This window comes from Chiloscyllium punctatum, chromosome 20 (assembly GCF_047496795.1).
Source record: "Chiloscyllium punctatum isolate Juve2018m chromosome 20, sChiPun1.3, whole genome shotgun sequence".
Classification (NCBI taxonomy): domain Eukaryota; kingdom Metazoa; phylum Chordata; class Chondrichthyes; order Orectolobiformes; family Hemiscylliidae; genus Chiloscyllium; species Chiloscyllium punctatum.
In genome coordinates, this window is record NC_092758.1 from 5,437,827 (window position 1) to 5,463,969 (window position 26,143).

Genomic DNA, 26,143 nt, shown 5'->3' on the forward strand with positions numbered 1-26,143 from the left:
AAGGGGAAGTAGTTCATCCCCATCTCTGTTTTAAACCTTCCAGACCTTAGGCCTCTTGTTCTGGAAAGGAAAACTAGAGTATGGTACGCCAATAGTGTACCATGGAGACTAACAAAAACATCCAGATGACAATACCAGGACAACAATCAAAACACCGTGGGTGAAGCACATCCAAGGGTGCAATCCACACTCCCACATGGTTACACTCAAACACGTTGTGGAACAACTGTCACATCACTGCAATGATACATGAACTCTTACACTTCAGTACATATAAATTTCACAATCTCTACCTCTGCATAATAAATGCAGTTACTACTCAAAACTAATGATTTTAACATGTGACATACGAGACTTATGTTTGGCAAAATGGTGATGCATGATCACATCTGGAGTAATGTTGCATTAAAGATCAAAATACAATAAGCTAAAGTCCCAGATGCTGTCATGTGACTACAGGACACAGGCTGTCTGCATTGTTGCACTGGAGGCACAGGCCGTGTCTGGATGGTACTCTGTGCTGTTTATATTAGTTCAGCTGTAAAGAAACTCAGCAGAAATCCTCAAACAAACAGAAATAACACATATCATTTTTGGACCATTTAGATAACAAAAGAGTATTGCTACAATCTTAATAAAACATGGTTTATTGAAGGAGATGTAAGTTACATTAGCTAATGAGACATTATCATTAAGATCCTTAAGAGATGCAGATGACCCTTTGAGATAGAGAACCAATTCCCCTCCAAGACTCTATGACAGACACCATCAGATTGCCTGGAGCAGATGCCAATGTTAACTTTTATAGAACCATTACTTTGTGCAACATACTCTTTGAATTGGTGAAATGAATTCTGGATGCTCCCATTCATCACCTTGTCTGACATTAATTTGCCTCTCTATCTCCAACCACTTAAGGCTAAGGAGTTTAAAAATCAGACAAATCCAAATAATATGATGCTTGAGGTGTAGGTAATCCAGTTTGATTTGAGCTTATAATTATCATTTTTCAGTGTTACCTAATCCGTAATGTATGAGCTTGCAGCTTTAGGAGTTATTTTGACGCCCTTGAGCTCATTGGAAAATAAATTCACTATCACATCAAGATCTCTTACTGTCCATTGCTTAATATATTTGCAAATTAATGGGAGCATTAATTTGATGTTTATACACAAATGTAATGCTTCATGTTATGTCTCCATGCCACCCACAAAGTAAATGCTTTGAACTCTCATCTTCAGGGAATTGCAATGAGTCCACATTTGTTTCACAGCTGAATGAAACCGGGACATTAATTGCATTTGAAATGTCAGAATTGTACTCTGTACCACCTGGAGGCAATTCCCTCATTGTATTCAGGGGCACGACCGCTTCCATTTCTCACTGTGAAAAATGTTGTTGCAATAAATCTCTGTTCTGTTGGTACCTTTCCTTCTTTGATGATTTCTACAAGAAGAGAACTCCTAAAAGCATAGAGGCACAATGGTTTCAGTTCAACGAGAGACTTGAGTGTTGAAAGCCTTAAGGTTTGATCGAGTATATGCTTCAAGAATCTTTCCAAGCACCTGGAACATAGAACAGTACAGCACAGGAACAGGCCATTCAGCCCAACAAGCCTGTGCTGACCGTGATGCCATTCTAAGGTACTCCCATCTGCCTCTACAGGATCCATACACCTCTATTTCCTGCCTATTCATGTGTCTGTTTAAATAACTAAAACAGCTTGTATTTATTTAAATAAAAGCCAAACATACTGTGGATGTTGGAAATCAGAAATAACAACAGAAGTTGCTGGCACCCCAGCAAGTTTTGTTTTTGCATTTATAATATTCTTCTAATCTTCCCACTTTAGTTTTCTTTTATTTATTCAATTGTGAGATGTGGGCATCATTGATTGGCCAGAATTTATTGCCTATGCCGAGAGTCATCGAGTTTTATAGCACGGATACAGACCCTTCGGTCCAACTTATCCAAGTTGTCCAAACTAAACAAGTCCTATTTGCTGACAGAAACAAACTACAGATTACAGTTCGCATGCAAGGCTCTGAGGGGAGGTAGCAGCAAATCTGCAATGTGACTGGTAGTCAGGTGGCTGAGGCCAATGCTGTGGGAACATGGGTTCAAATCTCACCATAACAGCAGGCAAAGTTACATTCCACAAACTCTGGGATTAGAAACCATTTAGATAACATATATATGTGAATTCAGGCCCACAACTCGATCCAAATGGCTGATGGGTAATAAATAGCCTCCCCAGTGATGCCCATATCAAGTGAACAAATAAAGAAAAATGAGCTGGAATCAAAGTGTTAAACCCTTCAGTATTACATCACTGACATCTCATTGTTATGTTACAGGAGCCAAAATGTCCAACATCAGGTATACCGTAAACACCCTGCTGAAGATAAAAGATTCATCACTGTGTCTATGACTGATCCTGAGAGTAAAATGATTGGATCAAAGCAGTGGCTGTTTATCAAGAGACAATTCCCAGTTTCAGACTGATCCATCAGTTCAGATAATAAAACGTCCCAAGGCATTTCACAAGCTTGCAATAACACAGGATTTTACACAAAGCCACCCAAGGAGCTATTCAAACAGGTAAGAAAGAGACTTGGTGAAAGGGGTAAGTTTTAAGAAGTGCCTTAAATACTCAGAGAGAGGTGGAGAGGTTTAGGGAGGGAGTTTCAGAAGGGTCCAGGACAGATTGTCACCGTGGTAAACAAAAGAAAGACACCATAAGACGACAAGAATAGGAACAGAATTATGCCATTCGGCCCATTGATCCTGATCTGCAAGTCAGACCTTTCTCCTAGAGTGGAAATGTCAAATAGTGAGCAGTATAGGTTAAAGCTGAGAGGGGGTAAGTTGAAAAGGGGATGTGTGAATGGATTGTTTTACACAGAGAGTGGTAGGTACCTGGAACAGGCTGCCATTGGTGGTGGTACTGGATTAGTGGTGCTGGAAGATTGGTGGTGGTAGCAATGTTTAAGAGGCATTTAGACAGACACGTGAACAGGCAGGGAATAGAGGGATACAGACTATGTGCAGGCAGATGGGGTTAGCTTAAAATGGTATCATGGTCAGGATATACATGGTGGGTTGAAGGGCCTGGCCCTGTGTTGAACCGTTCTGCATTCTAAGTGTCCAAAACAGGTTGGTATCTCTGACAACACAACCTCCTCTTTATATTGCTCTTGATAATTTGCAAATCGAGCTTCTTTGAATAAAGCAACTTCCATACAGAAGGTATCACAGAGACTTAATTAAAATAATTACCATGTGCTGAACGAGTGGAGGAGGGTTCAGGGGAGCTGCACCAAGTGTTTCATTCATGAAATGTGTTTTTAAACATGTTTTAAATGGAGCTGAGGCAGTTAACAAGAAAGGGGGAGTTTAACCAGCCAGGTCCAGAGTGTGTTGTTTAAGTAGCGAAGGCAGAGTGACAATCTGAGTGACAGAGGGGAGTTTACGTTTACAAGGGGTGATAACCTTCGAAACACAGAACTCAGCTCAGGTTATAGGAATGGAGAAATGTATCAGGATAGATTTAAAATTAACGTGTATTTGTAGTCATCATAAAGACAAAAATCATTATGTTGAGCATGACTCATTGACTTGGAAGAAGTACAAAGGGTGTGAAGATGTCCCAAGAAAGAACTTTATGATTAAGGATTTTCACATGAAGTGTAGCAAATAGAAAACATGGCAGTGAATTAGGTCACCACCAACTCAATCTGAGATACAGTTGTGACAAGTAATGTGTCTTAATGTCCCTGATCTACTTGTACTTGAAGAATTGCTGACTCATACTGGAGAACAAGTAAGGCCTTGGTTTAACATTGAGTGGGTCAAGTATCATTTGACAAAAGTATGGAAGAATGAACATTCAGCTTCAAACATCCTTCTTTTGGATAACACGTGGAACAGAATCTCATCTCTCCCTGCAAATGACTGCGGAGAAGGGCATGGTTATTGAGCATGTGGTGCTGGCAAAGCACAGCAGGTCAGGCAACAACCGTGGAGCAAGTGAATTGACATTTCGGGCAAGAGCCCTGCATGGGGAATTCTCAGCATTGGCAGTCCTCACTTTCTCCCAGCATTTTCTAGTTAGTCTTGGCCTTCTCTTGGTGTGGCCAAACATCGAATGCTCAGCTCTCAAGCGTGTGGAAAGATTACATCACGTGAAGCATAATTACATGAGAATATTTCTGAAGATGTGTGAACTCCTCACAGTGCCACGTGATCAGCCCTCCCTCATCTCTGAAGGTCACTCCTGTTTGCCTTCATCTCATCCACTCAAGAGTGTGTACTCCTACTGCACCCTTGTCTTCCTCATTAGCAGGAGCGGCTCCCTCTCCCCACATCCTCTGCGCCCAAGCATTAGTCTCACACCTCAAATCCTTTAGCCAAGTATTTTAATAAAGCTTTTATTACATTTGGTAACATCAGTGTGATTATATATGGAAGTGTGAAAGCATTTGTTACAGATATTGAGAAATTTAATTTCAGCACTTCTCTTGCCTTTTTTTTAATCAAACTGTCCAGTGTTGATTGAACAGAGCAAAAGTATTCTTAAGCATGTCATTCTTTGTATTAATTTCAACAAAAAAAGGGAAAAACTTAGAGACAGAAGTATCAGCAGAAAATAGCAAGAGAATTAACATAACTGTGCAGCAATTATTTGAAGAAATATCTGATGAAGAGCTTGGCGTCTGTTGATGGTCAGTGGGTGATGAGATTCTGTAGATATTCCTGGGCTCAGATTAGAGATAATGATTTTTGACTGTGCTCTTTTGAAAATATCAGGTCTATTGGTAAAAGTAATTGGTCTCATTAAAGACTGAATCCAATGAATTTTAATCTGTCCCTCTTACTAAATACACTGTCACAGCCACTGACAGTGAATACTGTAATTAGACAACATCAACTCACAATTACGTGATAAAATACTTCTCATTTCACAGATGCTGCACATCCAAGTGTACTATACAGTAAACAATGTACTGAAAAAATTTGAATCCTTTTAAAACACTCCGGTTGCAGTAAATTATTCGAAGCAGACCTTGCTTTACCCTCTGGGACTTCATTTTGAACAGACCCATAATGTTGAAGTAAATCTGGGAGAGAGAGTGGGATCCAGCCCAGGCTTACATTGATTGTATTGTCTTATATCTACAGAAGGATAGAATATTAGGCATTAGAGAACATGCAGTTTTGAAGAGTTCAACAAGCATAACCCCGATTGAAGAGGCTGTTTAAATTATAATCTGGCATGCTGCGTAAAACTTCACTTTGTGCTTATGAATATTATCACTCATATCACCCACCAGAGATTTGGGACTCTTCAACATACACCATAGTGCCACCTGCTGCATATCTATTTCAGCAGTGTTTATTCCCATTGTTTTTTCCCTTACCCTGTTTCAAACTGGAATTCCTCAGGCACACGACAGCCTTCGAGTCTCTTGCCCACGTATCGAGATGAATGGTTTGAGCTGTTAGGCACTGAAGGATGTCAGAACCAATCCTTGATCTTATTGTCACCCACTCACCACTCCAACGAGATTGCTGCAAGTGAGACAGAAGGTTTGTTGATTGGAAATGCATTTGGTGGATAAAACACTGGATGGAAACGAGAAGACTTTCAAAAGGGAGATGAATAGGGTGCAAGCTAGGTCCAAAGGGAATAGCCAAAGCAAGAGTACCCTGGATAAGTAATGATGAGAAAATCAGGAAGAGAAAGAAGACATATGATACACACCAGAATAACAATAGCAATAGAAGTCAGGAAAGGTTTAGAGGAATACGGGTCAAATGCTGGAAAATGGAATGAGATTAATTTGAGGATATCTGGTTGGTATGGACAAGTTGGACTGAAGGGTCTCTTTCCATGCTGTATATCTCTATGAATCTGAGAGTGTCTCAAATGCAGGAGGGAGGTTAAGGCTGCAATGAGGAAGGTTCAGAGGAAAGATGAGGAAAGGATGGCAGTCTGGGCTAAAACAAATGTAAAATGTTCTTCAAACATATTAACAACAAAAGATTAGAGAAGGACTGAGTGGGTCCCATAGGGATTAAAAATGGTGTGCTGCTTACTGAAGTAATGGGTATGGAAGGGGTACAAAGTATTCATTGTTTCTATCTTTACTAAATTAGAAAATGGTGTCAATGGTCCAGATGAAAATGTGGGTGCTCAGCAACGGAGCAGTTTAACAATAAAGAGATGTTAAAAAGGCTGACAGCACTCCAGGTAGAGAGGTCACCAGGTTTGACTGGGATGCATCTTAGATTGCTAAGAGAGGTAAGGGAGCCAATTGTGGAGCCATTGACAGATATTTTTCAGGCATCTCTGAACACAGGAATAGTCCTGTGGGGACTAAAGGATTGCAAATGTAACACTGTTGTTTAAGTAAAGGACAACGGATAACCCTGAAAACTATAGACCTGTCAGCTTGACATCAACAGTACGAACACTGTGGCAGCCATAATACGGAATAAGATAAATATACACTTAGAGAAAAATAAGTTTATTCTAGGCAGTCAATATGGGTTTGTCAAGGGCAAAAAGTCATGTCTGACTAATTTAGTTAAGTCTTTTGACGAGGTGACACAGGCAGTGGACGAGAGTAGTGCTGTGGATGGTGTACATTGGGACTTTCAGAAAGTGTTTGATGCAGTGTCACATGGGAGGTTAGTTAGTGAATTAGAAATGTTTGGGATTGATGGGTCCTTGGCAACATGGATTAAAGTTTGGCTAAAAGACAGGAAATGGAGAGTGGGTAGAGACGGGAATTTCTCAGAGATCTGTTGAAAGTTGTGTTGGAACCCTTGCTTTTTCCGATTTATATAAGCAAATTGGAGATGGGTGTTGAGGGCAAAATTTCTAATCCTACAAATGATACTGACCTCGGGAGAATAGGGAGTTGGAGAATGATGGTGTGCAATTTCAGAGAGATATTGACAAGTTGACCAAATGGGCAGCCCTTCCTGATGAAGGGCTTTTGCCCGAAACATCGATTTCGAAGCTCCTTGGATGCTGCGTGAACTGCTGTGCTCTTTCAGCACCACTAATCCAGAATCTGGTTTCCAGCATCTGCAGTCATTGTTTTTACTAAATGGGCAGACACCTGGCAGATGAATTTCAATGCAGACTGGTGTGAGGGACTGCATGTTGGGTGAAGAAACAATTGTCTACAAGCCAAAGCCTCCCATGGATGGGATACATTGAAGTTCACCTAATGTTTTCTGGGTAACTTGCTTCTTAATCACTTCTTTACTCTTGAATGGATGTTGGTCTAATTTCCTGCTCATTCTGAATTTCCAGGACAGTACTAAAAGTCAACAACATCGCTGTAGGTCTGGTATCACATGCAGACTGGGTAGAGATGGTGGAATTCCTTTCATGAAGGGGATTTGAATCAACGCAATGTGGAACCAGACCATTATGTCAATCAAGTCCACATCGACCCTCTGAAGAGCATCCCACCCAGACTGTCACCTATCACTGTAACCCTCCTAGCCTGCGCACTATTGGCCATGCTAAATTGCCTACCTACCTTATCAGCACATCCTTAGACTGTGGAAGGAAACCGGAGTGCCAGGCAAAAACCCATACAAACACAAGAGAATGTACAAACTCCACACAGACAGTCACCTGAGACTGGAATTGAACCCAGGTCCCTGTAGCTATGCTGCAGCAGTGCTAAACACTAAGATGGGTTTGAAATGATAAACAATGTGGGAGTCGTTAGGCTAATCTTCATGGTTAGGTTTTAATAACTGCAAAATTTCATGCATTTGCCATAGTAGGTTTTGAACCCTGTCCCAAGACTTTAGTCTGGGCCTGTGGATTACAAGTACATTAACATTACCCCATGCCACAATCTTCCTGCCAGATTTCCCCTTCCCTCCCCAGCCAAGGACTTGGCATGCTTATGAAGTGCTTGTGCACCAATCACAATCAATATTTCTCTTTGTCCGGTTCCACAACTGGAGAGAGCACTCCCATTGGTTGGAAGAGGGGAGAAGGGAGCAATGGGGTGAGGGGGAAGCTGAGAGATATTTGAATCTACACTCCTTCTGAAAGAAGGGACCCACCAGCTGAGAGAGAATGTTGCTGGATCAGAATCCCAGCTTAATGCTCTAGGGGTGTTGGTTCAAATCCACTCAGGGCAGTTGTTGGAATCTAAATGAGATCGGTAAGTTTTGGAATTGAAAACTAATCAACTATCGATGGTTGTTAAAAGCCTGTTTGGTTCAACAATGTTTAATCAAGGCACAGGATTGCCTCCCAGCCTTGGGGTGCAGCGAGTTGTCCAAACCTTGGAGGACATCACTTCTATCAGGGAGTGGCAGATCCAATGCCACTTGCAGATGCGGTTCCTAGTCAATGCATCTCAAAGACATTGCCGAAGGCTGCCTGGATCCAGCACCCCCTTGCAGATTAGTCCACAGCCTGTACATATTGCTACACACCCTCTCTACTTCAACATTTGTTCTGTCTCAGCTGCAAGATGGCCAGGGTTGTATTGTTCCCTCATGCTGTCACTTAAGAGAAACCGATGATTATAATTTCATTAATCTTTTGTGGCATTCCTAACACAGAGCTACCATTTTCACATAGAACTGTGAAAAGACCTCACTTCAGTTCACTTGAAAATATGAGCTAGGTTTCTTCAGACAGAATGATGACAAAGAATCCAAAAGTCCATGTAACAATTCTCCCAGAATATTCTCTCTGAGGAATTTGAAGATTGATCGGTCTTTAGCTTGAGTAGTCTAGACCCAAGTGCTATCCTTGACATTTCATGGTTTGTATAGTTTGTTGGATAATTTATCTGTTGGATATCCTTCACTGAAGATGTTGTTCCTGCTAAACCAGGGAACCAAACCATAACTTTACCAGGAAGACCCTTAATCACATGGATTTCTTTTGCAGAGGGACCTCTCCCTATTGAGCTAGATTGTTACCCTAACACCATAAGGGAAGGCTTTAATCTCATGAGTTTCTTTTGTGCATATTCTGTTGAAAATAGCATTTGCCTGGATTTCTAAACCAATTTCTTTATGACAGTGTCATGAACCTTTGTGCTAGGTAATTTCTTCATGACCATATCGTGAATTAGAAGTAGAATTAGGTTTTATTGTCACATTACTCAAGTACAGGAATACATGAACATAGTGAAAAGTGTACAAAGTTGCCTTTGTTGGCACCATCTTAGGTACAAAGATACCAAGGTTCAAAATCTTAGGTATAAATTAGAAAAACTGAAAAAATATGTCAAAAGATCAGCATTACAGTCCTTATAAAGCTAGGTGCAAAGATATCTAGGTGAAAGATTTTTGGTATAAATTAGAAAATTAAAGAAATCTATGGAGATTGGTCATCACACGTCAGTGTTAGTTCCCATGGAGGTTTAGCAATCTGTAAGTAAATAGCTGTGCACTGCCTATGTCTATGTCTTGTTCCAAAGTGCGAGTGTTCTTATCGACTGTCTGTCCTAGTCTTTGGGTTGGCTTGTCACTTGTGTCTTTTAGGTTTTTTTAGATCTTATAAGTTGAATGGATTCTGTGGCACTCAAGATTTCTTTGTTTCACTGATTTCTACTTCCAGCACAATTTGAAAGACACTCTCCAATGTTAAGTCTATTTGAACTGTAATACATCAGACATCGATAACTTTAACAATGATTCTGTCCATTATAAGTTTGACTTTCAATGCTCCATGGTCAGCTTTCCCGCATTCTGTCAAGATTATTCATTAACTTTTCTCTAGCTTCCCTCAAGACTGAAATCTTCTGTTAAATATTTCACTGACAAGAGTCTGATTCTTTCTAAGATTGCCATAATTATCAAAACTTGCAGAACCTCATCAAAAAGTGTATTGCACAAAGAGTATTGCTGCCTTTTTTAAATGTCCTAGCAAAGTATTAAAAGATGAAGGCATGGCAGTCTTACCAGCCTATAGGGCTGCTCTCGTTCAGAAACACATGGTGGTGGCTTAATCATCATTGTGACCATATCTCAGGTAAGGAGAGAATTTGGGAAGAAAAGTTCTCCATGGTAACTTCAGCCGGTGCAGGAATTGAACCCAAAACGCTAGCATCATATTTCAACTGTCCAACTAACTGAGCTTCACTATAACATGCATAATTATAGGTTCTATTGAATACAACAATGTATTTATTTGTTCAGCTTGTGATTTATTATGTACCTCAGAAGCAATTCTGCACCTTAGCAACTGATTTTCTATGAAATGTCTTGTACTGTTTTCTTTCTAACTTATTTCAAAAATAAAATCTGCCAAACAATATTATTTTACTCCCTAATGTGATTATTTATTCTCAGTCCGAAGCCTTCTACTTCTGCAGCCTCTCAATTATGCTTTATTCTGTTTGTTTCAAAAGCATTTACTCAGCCACTAGCTTTATTGAAACATAAAATATTAAGCAGCTACTGAGAAAAGACAGGATGATAGGTTTTTCAGAAAAAAACCATCGGCAGAATTTGACCAAATAGCTTTTTTTAAAGTTATGTGCAAGTTTACAGTTCTATAAACTCACAGATCCAATAATAAATATTGTTAAAGGTTTTTCATCCAAATTCCAGCCTTTTACAATCGCTGACAATGATAAACACTGGCTTGACTTCATTAGTGGAAAACAGTGCATTTCCCTCACTATCGGTCAACTTAGATCAGTAGGAATGTTCTGGACTTCGGAACAAAAACAAGGGAACTTGGAGTTACATTTCGGAATCTGAGATATGACTCAGACTGACACGACAGTGCGGAAATACCCAACACAACCAAGAACAAAGCATCTGGCAATTCTCCACCTGCTGCTCCTGGAATCTTGCTGTGCATGAATTAGCTGCTGTGACTCCCTGTATTATGACAATGGCCACACTTCTACACCTACTTCTGTAAAGTGAGTTACTATGCACTGCGGATGTGCCAAGTGCCGTATCAATGTGAGTTATTTCTCGCGAATCCCTGTAATTGCGAATGATTTCAGGAGAAAAGCACACTATGTAGCTGGGCTTGTTTCATCAATTATTTCTGAAGCTAATTTTCAGAACTCTGCTGCATTCAATTTCTCGTGCAGCTGGAGAAAGTAATTGTTAAAAATGTTTAATTTCGCTCCCAGCAGTGCTCAGCTTTATGGTTGGAATGGGGAACGTTGCAGACAGAGGAGAGAAGATAGATGGGAATGAGCAAAGAAGTTGGTGAGGTGCAATTGCATTGATTCATTGTGTTCTAGCCTGTGATGGGACTACTGGTAATCAAAGATTGGCAGAATGTTTGGGAATCAATTTTACTGCCACCTTGTAAAAATGCTCACCTCTTCAGACTTAGTAGCCATGTAGGCCCAAGGTCGATAAAGTGTGGTGCTGGAAAAACCACAGCAGGCCAGCACCATCCAAGGAGCAAGAGAGTTGATGGTTCAGACTTAAGCCCTTCCTGAGGAATGGGGAGCGGAACATGGGCTGAAAGGTAAATTACATGGTGGGGTAGGGCAAGGGGAAAGGTAACTGGGATGGTGATTGGTGGGCGCAGGTAGGAAGTGATTGTGATAGGGTAGGTGGGGAGGGTGGAATGGATAGGTAGAAAGGAAGATGCACAGGTCAAGAGTGTAGTGCCATGTTGGAGGGTTGGAACTGGAATATAGACCCAAACCCAGAAAAGGACTGAGGAAATTCATTTCACTTGACTCTGCACAGCGACCTGTTTTGTTAAATCAAGTGATTTGTTGGCATACGATGAGCTTGATCGAGGAAAAGTCAAACTGAAGAATGACCATCAGGACTCAACATTAAATTCAATAATCTTCGACGCTGAATACTTTCCACATCTTTTACTCACCCTTACAGTCCAGGCCTAGTCATCCCATTGACACAGCCAAGCCATTATAGAGTCATACAGCAACGAGACAGACCCTTCGGTCCAGCCAGTCCATGCCAACCATAAACCCAAACCAAACTAGTCCCACCTGCTTGCATTTGGCCCATATCCCTCCAAACATTTCCTAGTCATGTTCTTATCCAAATGTCTTTTAAACATTGCAACTGTACCCACATCAATCACTTCCTCTGGAAGTTCATTTCACACACAAACCACATTCTGTGTAAAACAATTGCCTCTTATGTCTTTTTAAGTCTTTTTCCTCTCATCTCAAAAATATGCTCCCTCTTCTTGAAATCTGCCACCTGAGGGAAAGGATACCTACCACTCACCTTATTTTTGCCCCTGATAATTTTATTACCCTCTCTAAGGTTAGCCCTCAATGCTCCAGTGAAAATGATCCTAGCCTATGCAGCCTCTCCTTACAACTCAAACCCCCCAGTCCCAGCAACATCCTGGAAAATCTCTTCTGAATCCTCACCAGTTTAATAATATACTTCCTATATGATGGTGACCAGAACTGGACACAGTACTCCAGAAGAGGGTTCATCAACGTCCCATAGAACATAAAAATAACATTCCAACTCCTTTACTCAAATGCCTGAACAATGAAGACAAGCACGCTGAACATCTTTGCACCTCCTTTTCAGCTTTTCTTTCTCCCTAGCTTCCCAGTATCTATCCCTTGGTCTGCCAACTACCTTTCTGTCTCTCTGAGCTCCATTTCCACCTATCACTAACCCCTTCTGGCATCCACCCACCCACTCCACTCCCACTCCCTGTCTTTATCACAAATACCAACTTTCCCTCAGTTACCATTAGTTCTGAAAAAAGGGTCACTGGACTTGAACTGTTAACTCTTCTTTCTCACCACAGTTGCTGTCAGACCTGCTGACTTTCTCCAACAATTTCTGTTTTTGCTCAAAAACTGGCTTCCAAGTGACACTGATTTTATGTTCATTGGGGGTACGTGGGCTTCACTGGATGTGCTAGTATTTGCTGACCATCATTAATTACCCTTGAACGTGTTAAACTGTTACATTGAAACATTGAATAAATACCAAAAGAACTGCAGAAGCTGGAAATCAGAAACATAAGTTCTCATGAAGGGTCACTAGACCCAAAATGTTAACTCTGATTTCTCTCCACAGATGCTGCCAGACCTGCTGAGCTTTCCCAACAATTTCTGTTTTTGTTCGGGACAGTTTTGCCCATTCACTTAGTCTATCAATATCCCTTTGTAATGTTATGCTGCCAGCTGCACTGATTGTAATGCCTTCAATCACTGATCTGTCATCAGCAGATAAGGATGTATGACTTTCGATGCGATTACCTGAGTTGTTAATCAATAATGTGAATAAGTGAGGTACTAATCTGTGTTAGGAAGGAGATGCTGTTATGTTTTCTGTGTCTGTTGTTAGCAAATGGTGGAGGCAAATGTCTGAGAGAAACATGTCCATCACCTTGACTGATGGCCATTGATAACCATGGCCAGTGTGTGCTTACATTGAACAGCAACAGGGGGACAGTATTACTTGGAGCCTCTTAGCTCTGACTGAGTTGGATGGGGGTGCAAAAGGCAAGGCAAGGCAAGGCAAAATAGGGAAGTTGCAAATATCCAAGGAAGCACAAAGTGGGAGAATGCAAAAGAAGAGCACGAGGAGTCCTGAGCTGAACTCTGGTCCAATCCATGCTTGACCCTGTGTATAAACTGATCTAGTAGCAGCATGACAATGAGGCTGGTACTTGTCTGATGCCAGTATCTATGCATTTGATATTGCCAGTGTTCTATGTTTGTAATTCCTGTTAGGTTCCTTAGGTAGGAGGGTGATTTGGTGACAGAGTTTTCAAAATCATAAGCATTCAGCTCTGACTGCCTCTCTTGGTGTCCCTGGAGATGGAGCACACGGTGTCTCCTGGTCAACACTAAGCTTGTACAGGGAAGTGATCACTACAGGGGCTGCTTGCATTATTCCACCACCAACAAGATATCGACTTAATCCTCCATCCATTTGTTCTTCCCACGTGTTTTTTGCCTTACTCCTTCCTTATTTTCCTACTTTTTTCCCCTTTTTTGCCTCACTGCACCTAATGGACAGTGTTTTTAACTGGTTCATTGGGGGATTTGTTCATTTGGCATTGTGTACATAAAAACTTTTTTAAAAATGAAAAAAAAGTTGAGTTCTGTCCACTCTCTTGATTTGTCCCTTTCTTGTTTCATTTTTTTTGTCACCTTGTCTGTGACAGTCTTTAGTACTAATCATTTGAGTTCTTTGTGAATAAGTTCTGCAGATGAAGTCTGCAACAGGAGTTTAGAGAGTTAAGTAGTATATTAAGAGAAAAATTAATCAGACTATAATCTCTGGATTAATTAGATTTCAGTGACTCACCTCACTGAGTACGGGAATAGGAAGATATAAAGTCATGGCTCAAGGCATGGATTAAGGGGGACGGCTTTAGATTTTTGAATCATTGGGATGATTACTGGGTCAGTGCGACCTGTACAAACTGGACGTGTTTCACCTGAACTGGAATGGGCCCAAATGTGGTGTCACAATCGTAGAGTCATAGAGTATGAAAACTGACCATTGGTCCAACACGTCAGTGCCAACCAGACATCCCAATCTGACCTAGGCCCAATTGCCAAAATATCCTGACACAGGCGAAAGTGAGGACTGCAGATGCTGGAGCTCAGAGTCGAGTGTGCGGTGCTGGAAAAACACAGCAGATCAGGCAGGATCCGAGGAGCAGGAGAATCGACATTTTGGGCATAAGCCCTTCATCAGGAATTTTGATGCAAGTTTAATTGAGTTACCCAAAAGGAGCACAGAATGATTGTTTGGGTAGAAATGGAGTGGAGAGAAATGGGGAAAGGGCAGGAGATACAGAACCAGTGCTGGCACGAGGAGCCAAGTTGTTGCCTTCTACATTGCAATAATTCTGTGATTCTGTGAAGTTGAATTTGGAAGCCCACAGATCAGTCACAAGGCAGCTTTTGAGAAGGAAGCAAGTAAACAGGCAAATATCAAATCCCAATATCTTCGAAAATAGAATGCAAATTTTGTTTGGAAACCCTTTCCCTGAAGCACAAAAGAAATTAGATTTCAGACTTAAACCTGCGGCAAATTGTACCTTGGCTAAGATTTGCTTACTGGGAATCTTTATCAGAAATTTGTTTGTGGATGTTTTGCTTTGGAAAAGTTATTATTTTTTAAATGTGCTCATCATCTCACTGCACTCCAAACTTCGACTTTCCATCACAACCCCTTCAAATTCTATGCTGGTTATTTATTCCTCTAATCTTTCTTTAACAAGGACAAAACAGAAAAACACTGCGTTGATGAAGTGCCTCTCACAATCCCAGGATGTACCAAAGTACTCTGCGAGCATTTAAACTGCAGCTGCTTCTGTGATGTAGGAAAAATTAAATACAAAGTAATGAGCATGAAAGAGTTAACCAAGGAGCTAAACTGAAAGTCCACCAACTCTGATATGTAACACAGGCATCGGGGAACATTGGGTCTTTGGCAATTCCAGTTAGGTGGCCACAGATTGAGCAAGTCACTGTTGGACACAGTCTCCTCATAGAATGTTAGTGTTTTACCTCCCACCAGCTAGTAAATGTTACTATGTGTCAGAGATCAAAGTCAGCTGACTTACATGTGACTTCAGTTCCAATGTGGTTGTTTCTTGACAATCACCTGGGATATTAGGGATAGGCAATAAATATTGAAACCCATGTTCCATCAACAAGTGAAATAAACTCCCCATTACACATGCAGACAGGAAAAAAAAAGCATGGGTGTCAGGAAAGAGGCAAAACTGGGAAAGCAATTCCGTGGTTTTTGTTCGCAAGATTGGCTGAACCAGACCCATAGGAATGTGGTTGGCACTTAACTGCCCTCTGAAGAGGCCTAATAAGCCATTCAGTTGTACCCAAGGCAACTAAGGATGCACAATACATGCTGGCCCCGTCAGTGAATACCCATTATTGAATAACAAAATACTTGTATATAGTCACTTCTGTAGTAAACCTTATTTTATTATCCAATGTCCAATTGGTTGGGGGGGGGGGGGGTATTGTCAGGGGGAGTGTTGGGTCCTCAAGCCCAGATCTATGAAATAGGCTAATTTTTCATGTTTTGAAATGTCTTTTCTTTATTATACAATCGTGAAGGCATTCTTATTCATAGGTTTTATTTCTTTATTTCTCTAATTAATTTCAGTAATTTTGTAGTTTTGAAGGTTCGTGATGCTGGACATTTTCTTTATTTTCTACATTTTTTTCTGAATAATTTGTACTCAAGAATCTGTACTTGGATGTCTTTGTACCGAAAATGTCGCCATAAGTGGTGACTTGTAAACTTTTCACTTTACTCAATTGAGTACATGTGACAATAAAGATAATTCAATTCAATATAAAAGCCTCTTCAACTGAAAATTATTTGCGTTAAGATTAGAGTGGTGCTAGAAAAGTACAGCAGGTCAGGCAGCATCTGAGGAGCAGGGAAATCGACATTTTGGGCAAAAGCCCTTCATCAGGAAAGGAGAAGTATTTGTGATCCCTCCACCACCACCGATTACTGAGTAGTCTGTTGGATTTACATGGGATGGAGAGTTGGTGTCAGCTTCCAACCCAATTACAAACCACCAGCTTTTGGAGCCCCCTGGATAGAATATGAAATGCGGCTGCCATTTTGTGTTCATTCAGTGCCTTGTGACCATGGAACCATTGCCAATTGTTGACAAAACCCATCTAGGCCACTAACATCCTTTAGAGAAGGAAATCTATCATCCTTACCTGGTCTGGCCTACATGTGACTCCAGACCACAGCAATGTATTTAACTCTTAACTGGGCTCTGGGCAATTACGGATGGGCAATAAATGTTGGCCTAGCCAGTGACGCCACATCCCACCAAGTAACAAAGACCTCTCACAGACAGAAGCATTCAGTTGTTGTTGCATTCGAGAGTGTGGTGCTGGAAAAGTACAGCAGGTCAGGCAGCATCCAAGAAGCAAGAGAATTGATGTTTCAGGCAGAAGTCTTTCATCAGGAATGAGGCTTGTGGGCCAAGGGGGCTGAGAGATAAATGAGAGGAATGGGGCTAGGGGTAAGGTTGTTGGGAATGTGACAGTTCGATTAAGGTGCAGGTGGAAGTGATAGGTTGGGATAGGAGGGTGGAGCAGATGGGTGGGAAAGAAGGAAGATGGACAGGTAGGGTTGGTCAAGGGAGAGGTGCCAAGTTGGAGGCTTGGGACTGGGATATTGTGGGGGGAGGGGAAATGAGGAAACTGGTGAAATCCACTTTGATCCCATTTGGTTGCGGGGGTTCCAATGTTGAGGAATTCTTCCTCAAGATGCCTGGTGGTAAGGGTTTGGCAATGGAGGAGGCCCAGGACCTGCATATCCTTGGGGGAGTGGGAGGGGGACTTAAATTGTTCAGCCATGGGGCAGTGGGGTTGGTTGGTGCGAGTGTCCCAGAGATGTCCTCTGAAACGATTAGCAAGTTAGTGTCCTGTCTAACCAATGTAAAGAAGACCACATCGGAAGCAAAGAAAATAGCAGATAACTTGCATGGAAGTACAGGTAACTTTCTGTCAGATATGGAAAGATCCTTTGGGGCCTTAGATGGAGGTGAGGGGGAAGATGTGAGCACAGTTTTTGCACTTCTTGCATTGGCAGGGGAAGGTGCCAGGGTGGAGCTTGAGCCAGTGAGTCCAGTGGATCCGCCAAGGAGGTTGCTGAGGGAATGGTCTCTCTGAAATGAAGATAGGAGTGAGGAGGGAACTATATCACTGGTGGTGGGGTCCATTTGTAGGTGATGGAAGTGACAGAAGATGATGTGATGTATCCAAAGATTTGTGTGGTGGAAGGTGCGGACGGGGGGGGGGGGGGGGGGGGGGGGGTGGAGGGGTGGGGGTTCTGTCTTTGTTGTGATTGGATGGGTGGGATTCAAGGGCGGAGGTGCGGGAAGTGGAGGAGATACGCTGGAGGACATCGTCAACCATGTGGGAGTGGAAATTGCAGTCTTTGAAGAAGGATGACATCTGGGATGTTTTATGGTGCAATTGGTCCTCCTGGGAGCAGATGCAGCTGAGAAGGAGGAATTGGGAGTAAGGGATAGTATTTTTACAGGAGGCAGGGTGGGAGGAAGTGTAGTTCGGGTAGCTGTGGGAGTTGGTGGGTTTGTAGTAAATGTCTGTGGTTAGTCTGTTGCTGGAGATGGAGATGGAGAGGTCCAGGAAAGGAAGTTCTGAGATTATCCAGGTGAATTTGAGGTCAGGGTGGAATGTGTTGTTGAAATTGATGAATTGTTCAACCTCCTCGTGGCAGCATGAGGTAGCACCAATACAGCGGAGGAAAAGGTGGGGGGTGGGGCCAGTGTAGCTGCGGAAGATGGACTGTTCCAGGTACCGATGAAGAGGCAGGCATAGCTGAGTCCCATATGGTTGCCCATAGCTACCCCTTTGGTCTGAAGGAAGTGGGAGGATTGGAAGGCTAAGTTGTTGACGGTCAAGACCAGTTCAGCCAGGTGGATGAGGGTGTCATTGGAAGGGTACTGGCTGGGTACTGAGAAAGAAACGGAGGGCTTGGAGGCCTTCATCATGGTAGATGGACGCGTACAGGGATTGGATGTCCATGGTGAAGATAAGGCATCAGGGCCAGGAAAACGAAAGTCTTGGAGGAGGTGGAGGGCATGGGTGGTGTAGGTGGGTAGTTCCCAGACTAAGGGATCAGGACGGTGTCAGAGTACACAGAGATAGGTTCAGTGGGGCAAGAGCAAGCTGAGACAATGGATTGACCGGGGCAGTGAAATTTGTGAATCTTGGGTAGGAGGTAAATCTGGGCGGTGCAGGATTCCCAGACTATTAGGTTGAAGACCCCCAGAGGTGATGAGGTTGTGTATCGTCTGGGAGATGATAGTTTGGAGATGGAATGTGAGGTCATGGACAAGGGGAGAGTGTCTACAAGTTGGCGTTTGGCTTCGGCGGTGTAGAGGTCGGTGCGCCACACTACCACTGCGCCACCCCCCTTTTCTGCAGGTTTGATGATGAGGTCAAGGTTGGAGTGGAGGGAGTGGGGGGGCTGAGCTTTGTGAGGGTGAGAGGTTGGAGTGGGTGAGAGGGGTGGACAGGATGAGGTGGTCTGTGCTGCAGCGGCAGTTGGAAATGAAGAGATCACGGGCAGGTAACAGACTGGCTCCAGGGTGTGTTGGAGGTGGGAGAAGGAGTCCTCAGAGGATGGGTGGGAATCCTGATGACAAAAGTGGGCTCAGAGGCAGAAGCAGAGGAAGAAACAACCAATGCTGCAACACGTGATGAACTCATTAATCTGGGACCATAGTGGGATGAAGGTTGTTGTCAGATACACTCTTTGAGATGTTCTTAGAGGAATAAATATAGGCCAATACACTTGCACTTCTTCAGAGCAGGGCCATCACATCAACTTGAGCGGCCATTGGGACCTCAGTTTGACACCAAACCCAAAAAACAGCACCTGTGAGATTGCAGTGCTCCATCAGTAGCACACTGGGAAGTCAGTCTGGAGTGTGCACCTCAGTCTCTGGAGCAGGACAACAAACATAAGTTTCATTCTGTAAATGATTGGGATAAGAATGCAGGAAGCATGGTTAGTAAGTTTGCAGGTGACACCAAAGTTGGTGACACAGTAGACAGTGAAGAAAGTTATCTAAGAGTACAACAGAATCTTGATTGGCTGAGCCAGTGGGCTGAAGAATGACAGATGGAGTGTAATTTAGATAAATGTGAGATGTTACATTTTGGTAAGACAAACCAGATGGGACTTACACAGTTAATAGTAGGGTCCTGGGAAGTGTGGTCAAACAGAGAGACCTAGGGGTTCAGGTGCACCATTCCTTGAAATTGGAGTCACAGGTAGACAGGATGGCGAAGAAGACACTTGCCCTCATTGGTCAGAGGATTGAGGATAGACATTGGGATGTCATGTTGCAGCTGTACAGAGTTCACTTTTGGGAGACTGCATACAGTTCTGGTCACCCTGCTGTAGGAAGGATCACCTTCACCTGTATGACTCCATCACTTTTACCAACTGGTGAAGCTAAATTGTCCGTAGTGTTAGGTGAAGGGGTAAATGTAGGGGTATGGGTGGGTTGCGCTTCAGCGGGTCGGTGTGGACTTGTTGGGCCGAAGGGCCTGTCTCCACACTGTAAGTAATCTAATCTAATCTAAATAAATCCAATGTTCCTCAGACTAGAGGGTTAAATTATATGGAGAGCTTGGATAGGCTGGGTTTTTTTGTCCCTGGAATTTAGAAAGTTGAGATGTGATATTATAGAGGTTTATACAATTGTGAGGTGCATAGATAAGGTGAATGGCAAAGATTTTTTTTTTCTCCAGGGTAAAGGAGTTCAAAACTAGGAGGCATAGGTTTAAGGTTAGAGGGGAAAAAAATTAAAAGGGACCTAAGGGGCAACTTTTTCACACAGAAGGTGATGCGTGTATGAAACAAGCTGCTTGAGGAAGTGATTAAGGTGTGTACAATTACACCATTTAGAAGACATTTAGACAGATACGTGAATAGGAAAGGTTTACAGGGGTTTGGGCCAAATGCAGGGAAATGGAACTAAATTTGTTTGGGAAACGTAGTCAGTATGGATGAGTTAGACCAAAGGGTCTGTTTCAATGCTGTATGACTCTACATTGTCCAAGTCTTTATAATTTTAGCTTGAAGCTTAAATCAGCGACGGATGATGTATTTGTCCACATTCAATCTTCATTTATATGTTCTCTTTCTGCATATCTGTGCTTCACCAGTTGGTAAAAGTGATGGAGTCCAGGTGAAGGTGACCTGGGAATATGTGAGAGCTGAACTGACAACAGTACAGTTAACAAGAGTGAATTAGAGACAAGATAAAAGTGAAGACATGGCCTTTACCACAATGAGACATCTCGGAAAGGAAGGGTCAAAGAGGATCTCCATCTCTCATCAGGACAAAAAAAATAACTAATTCTATGGAAATATTACATTCATGAACTCACTTTTGAAGCATATTCAGCAAGGAAGAGGTAGATTCTAAATCAGGAGACACTCCACTCAGAGGGATCTGTTCTTGGAATTGACTTCCTTATGGAGTACTAAAAATCTGGGATCATTTACAGATACAGCAGACTTATTCAGAATTGACTGTGAAGTGCTGAGATGCAGTAGTCTGGCTTTACTACAGTCAGCTTATCAGTGAATGCTTCTAATTCATACGCTCAACCCTTCATGCCAGCTGCACCATTTAATTAAATGATTTGATTTCATTACTGATCTGATTACTTCACATTCCCATCTACTCTTAATAAATCCTTACCCCGACCCCACCACCTCAGCTTGAAAGAAATGCAAACATTCCACTCCCATCCTGTTTCAGGAAAATCATCTTGGAGTCTCATGATCCACTGAGAGAAAAATAGTCGATTAATCTCTGTTTTAAAAGGAGGATCCCCAATTGTTTTCTTAAACAGTGATTCCTCATTCTGCGATTCTCCCACAAGAGGAAACATCTTCTCTGTATCTACACTGTGAGGTATTATACCGACATGTTCCCACAATATAATCCAACTGCTGGATTTAACTGATCTATAAGGACCTGCATCCTTGTATCTGCTTTCACAAATTAGTTTCCAAACTATCTTGGTACAAAGTTAAAAATCACACAACACCAGGTTATAGTCCAACAGGTTTAATTGGAAGCACACTAGCTTTCGGAGTGACACTCCTTCATCAGGTGATAGTGGAGGGCTCAATCCTCTGTGATTTTTAACTTTGTACCAGTCCAACACCGGCATTTCCAAATCATGTCCACAAAGTTAGCCATCATACCTCAATCACCTCATTTATATTATTGAAATAAATGGTGAAAAGTGAAGCGTTAGCACAGGTCTTTATTGGACCCACTTATTGTATTCTGCCCCTCTGAAAAAGGTTAATGTTTTCTGATTGTCAGCCATACTTCCCCCCACACTAGGATGTGACCCCTATATTGCAAACATCCTTCCTTTAGAAATAGAATTTTATGTGGAACTTTGTCAAATGCCTTCTGGGAATGTAGCCACAGCGTATCCACAACCCACACTAATCTTTCAAAGCAAGAGAAAGTGAGGACTGCAGATGCTGGAGTACCAGTGCTGAAAAATGTGGTGCTGGAAAAACACAGCAGGCCAGGCAGCATCCGAAGAGCAGGAGAATCGACGTTTCAGGCATAAACCCTTCTTCAGGAATGAGGCTGGTGTGCCAAACGGGCTGAGATAAAAGGTGGGTGGGGAGGGGTGGAATTTGGGGGAGAGGCGCTAGGAATACGATAGGTGGAAGGAGGTGAGGGTGCGGGTGATAGGCTGGAGAGGGAGTGGGGGCGGAGAGGTTGGAAGACGATTGCAGGTCAAGAGGACGGTGCTGAATCCAAGGGTTGGGACTGAGATAAGGTGGGGGGAGGGGAAATGAGGAAGCTGGAGAAATCTACATTCATCCCGTGTGGTTGGAGGGTTCCTAGGCAGAAGGTGAGGCGCTCTTCCTCCAGGCGTTGTGTGGCCAGGGTCTGGCGATGGAGGAGGCCAAGAACCTGCATGTCATTGGCGGAGTGGGAGGGGGAGTTAAAGTGTTCAGCCACAGGGTGGTTGGGTTGGTTGGTCCAGGTGTCCCAGAGGTGTTCTCTGAAACGTTCCGCAAGTAGGCGGCCTGTCTCCCCAATATAGAGGAGACCACATCAGGTGCAGTGGATACAGTAAATGATGTGTGTGGAGGTGCAGGTGAATTTGACTGCCTCAACCTGTCCACCCCACTCACCCACTCCAACCTCTCACCCTCGGAACATGCAGCCCTCCACTTCCTCCGCTCCAACCCCAACCTCACCATCAAACCGGCAGACAAGGGAGGCGCAGTGGTAGTTTGACGCACCTATCTTTATACCGCTGAAGCTAGACGCCAACTCGCGGACACCTCCTCCTACTGCCCCCTTGACCATGACCCCACCTCACACCACCAAAACATCATCTCCCAGACCATCCATAACCCCATCACCTCAGGGGATCTCCCATCCACCCCCTCCAACCTCATAGTCCCACAACCCCACACCGCCCGTTTCTACCTCCTGCCCAAAATCCACAAACCTGACTGCCCCGGCCGACCCATTGTCTCAGCCTGCTCCTGCCCCACCGAACTCATCTCTGCATACCTTGACACGGTCCTGTCCCCCTTAGTCCAAGAACTCCCCACCTACGTTCGGGACACAACCCACGCCCTCCACCTCCTCCATGATTTTCTCTTCCCCGGGCCCCTACGCCTTATCTTCATGATGGACATCCAATCCCTATACACTTCCATTCCCCATCACGAAGGCCTCCAAGCCCTCTGCTTCTTCCCCTCCCGTTGACCCAACCAGTACCCTTCCATTGACAACCTCTTTCGACTGACTGAACTGGTCCTTACTCTTAACAACATTTCCTTCCGATCCTCCCACTTCCTCCAAACCAAAGGAGTAGCCATGGGCACCCGCATGGGCCCCAGCTATGCCTGCCTCTTCGTAGGATATGTGGAACAGTCCATCTTCTGCAGCTACACTGGCACCACACCCCACCTTTTCCTCCGCTACATCGATGATTGTATTGGTGCTACCTCGTGCTCCCACGAGGAAGTTGAACAGTTCATCCACTTTACTAACACCTTCCACCCCGACCTCAAATTTACCTGGACCATCTCAGACTCCTCCCTCCCCTTCCTAGACCTCTCCATTTCTATCTCTGGCGACCGAATCAACACGGACATTTACTATAAACCGACCGACTCCCACAGCTACCTAGACTACACCTCCTCCCACCCTGCCCCCTGTAAAAACACCATCCCATATTCCCAATTCCTCCGCCTCCGCCGATCTGCTCCCAGGAGGACCAATTCCAATACCGAACAACCCAGATGGCCTCCTTCTTCAAAGACCACAATTTCCCCTCAGACGTGGTTGACGATGCTCTCCACCGCATCTCCTCCATTTCCCGCACCTTCGCCCTTGAACCCCGCCCCTCCAATCGCCACCAGGACAGAACCCCACTGGTCCTCACCTTCCACCCACCAACCTCTGGATGCATCATATCATCCTCCATCATTTCCACCACCTCCAAACAGACCCCCCACCAGGGATATATTTCCCTCTCCACCCCTATCAGTGATCAGGAGAGACCACTCCATCCGCGACTCCCTCACCAGGTCCACACTCCCCACCAACCCAACCTCCACTCCCGGCACCCTCCCCAGCAACCGCAAGAAGTGCAAAACTTGCGTCCACACCTCCGCCCTCACCTCCCTCCAAAGCCCCAATGAATTCTTCTATACCTATCGTAAATTCACCTGCACCTCCACACACATCATTTACTGTATCCGCTGCACCCGATGTGGTCTCCTCTACATTGGGGAGACAGGCCACCTACTTGAGGAATGTTTCAGGGAACACCTCTGGGACACCCACACCAACCAACCCAACTGCCCCATGGCCAAACACTTTAACTGCCCCTCCCACTCCACCAAGGATATGCTGGTCCTTGGCCTCCTCCATCGCCAGACCCTGGCCACACGACGCCTGGAGGAAGAGCGCCTCATCATCCGCCTAGGAACCCTCCAACCACACGGGATGAATGTAGATTTCTCCAGCTTCCTCATTTCCCCTCCCCCCACCTTATCTCAGTCCCAACCCCCGGATTCAGCACCGCCCTCTTGACCTGCAATCATCTTCCTGACCTCTCCGCCCCCACCCCCTCTCCGGTCTATCACCCTCACCCTCACCTCCTTCTACCTATCGTATTCCCAGCACCCCTCCCCCAAATTCCATCTCCCCCACCTTTTATCTCAGCCTGCTTGGCACACCAGCCTCATTCCTGAAGAAGGGTATATGCCCGAAATGTCGATTCTCCTGCTCTTCGGATGCTGCCTGGCCTGCTGTGTTTTTCCAGCACCACATTACTCCTTCAAAGCATCTCAGTGTCAATTGCTTACCCAAGACTGAAAGAAGCTACAGAGAAGAGCGTTGTGAACACAGCCCAGTCCATCCCACAAACCAGCCTTCCATCCATTGACTCCGTCTACACCCCCTCTGCCTTGGGAAAACAACCAACATAATCAAAGACCCCTCTCACCCGGTTATACCCTCTTCTGTCAGGCCAAAGATATAAAAGTTTGAATACATGTGCGAACAACTTCAAGAACAGCTTCTTCCCCGCTGCTATCAGATGTTTCAATGAACCTCTTTAATGTTCATGCTGATCCCTCTCTCTGCACCTTCTCAGTAGCGGTAACACTGTACCCTGTGCTCTGTTCTGTTACCCTGCTTCCCTATAGAGTGCAATCAGACTGTAAAGCACATAAGGCAACACTTTTCACCATACCTACTACATGTAACAGTAAGAAATTACATTTAAAAATGTGTCAGGTATGCCTCCCAATGACTGGAGAGATTTCCCCTGATTCACATTGGCTCCAGTGTTACACGAGGAGAAAGTGAGGACTGCAGATGCTGGAGATCAGAGCTGAAAATGTGTTGCTGGAAAAGCGCAGCAGGTCAGGCAGCATCCAAGGAGCAGGAGAATCGACATTTTGGGCATTTTGGGCTCATGCCCGAAACGTCAATTCTCCTGCTCCTTGGATGCTGCCTGACCTGCTGCGCTTTTCCAGCAACACATTTTCAGCTCCAGCGTTACACGGTCTCTTTAATTCAGCCTTGATGCCAATGGCAGTAATTCTCATCTTGTCCGTTAGTACAGGTTATCCTCTCACACTGTAATGTATTGTCCATTTAGTTGCTTCATCATTGTCTGCTACTCTTTGTATTCTGACCAGTCACCTTTGCACAATTGCATGATTTTTCCATTAGCTTGGTCCATTCTAGGTGGTGATCCTCCACCTTTCGATTTTTCTTTATGGTCGGACTGTCCTTATTCTGATTATTCTGAAATATCCCTTTTAAAGTCTGTCACTGCTTCTCTACTCATCTGTCCCAAATCAATGTCGATAGCTCAACTTTCGTGTCCACATTTTGCCCTTTTCCTAGTTTTAAGACATTAATCTTTGACCCATTCAAGCTGGATGTAAAGTTCAATTACATTATGATCACTGTTATTGAGAGAAGCTTGTAACAACGGAAAGAACTGTGAATGCTGTAAATCTGAAACAAGAACAGAAATTGCTGGAAAAGCTCAGCAGTTCTGGCAGCATCTGTGATGAGAAATTA

The 26,143-nt window shown here is 43.7% G+C and overlaps 1 long non-coding RNA gene across 1 annotated transcript in view; it reads right to left on the reverse strand.

The window, feature by feature from the left end:
• Positions 1 to 4,422: 4,422 nt before the first annotated feature.
• The window catches only part of LOC140491766 (uncharacterized), a 29,167-nt gene continuing 7,446 nt past the window's right edge, over positions 4,423 to 26,143 (reverse strand). The window contains exons 2-3 of the long non-coding RNA XR_011963421.1: positions 5,421 to 5,571; positions 4,423 to 5,175 (exon numbers count right to left, since the gene is read on the reverse strand). This is a non-coding gene — a long non-coding RNA (uncharacterized lncRNA). The remainder of the gene's footprint in view (positions 5,176 to 5,420; positions 5,572 to 26,143) is intronic.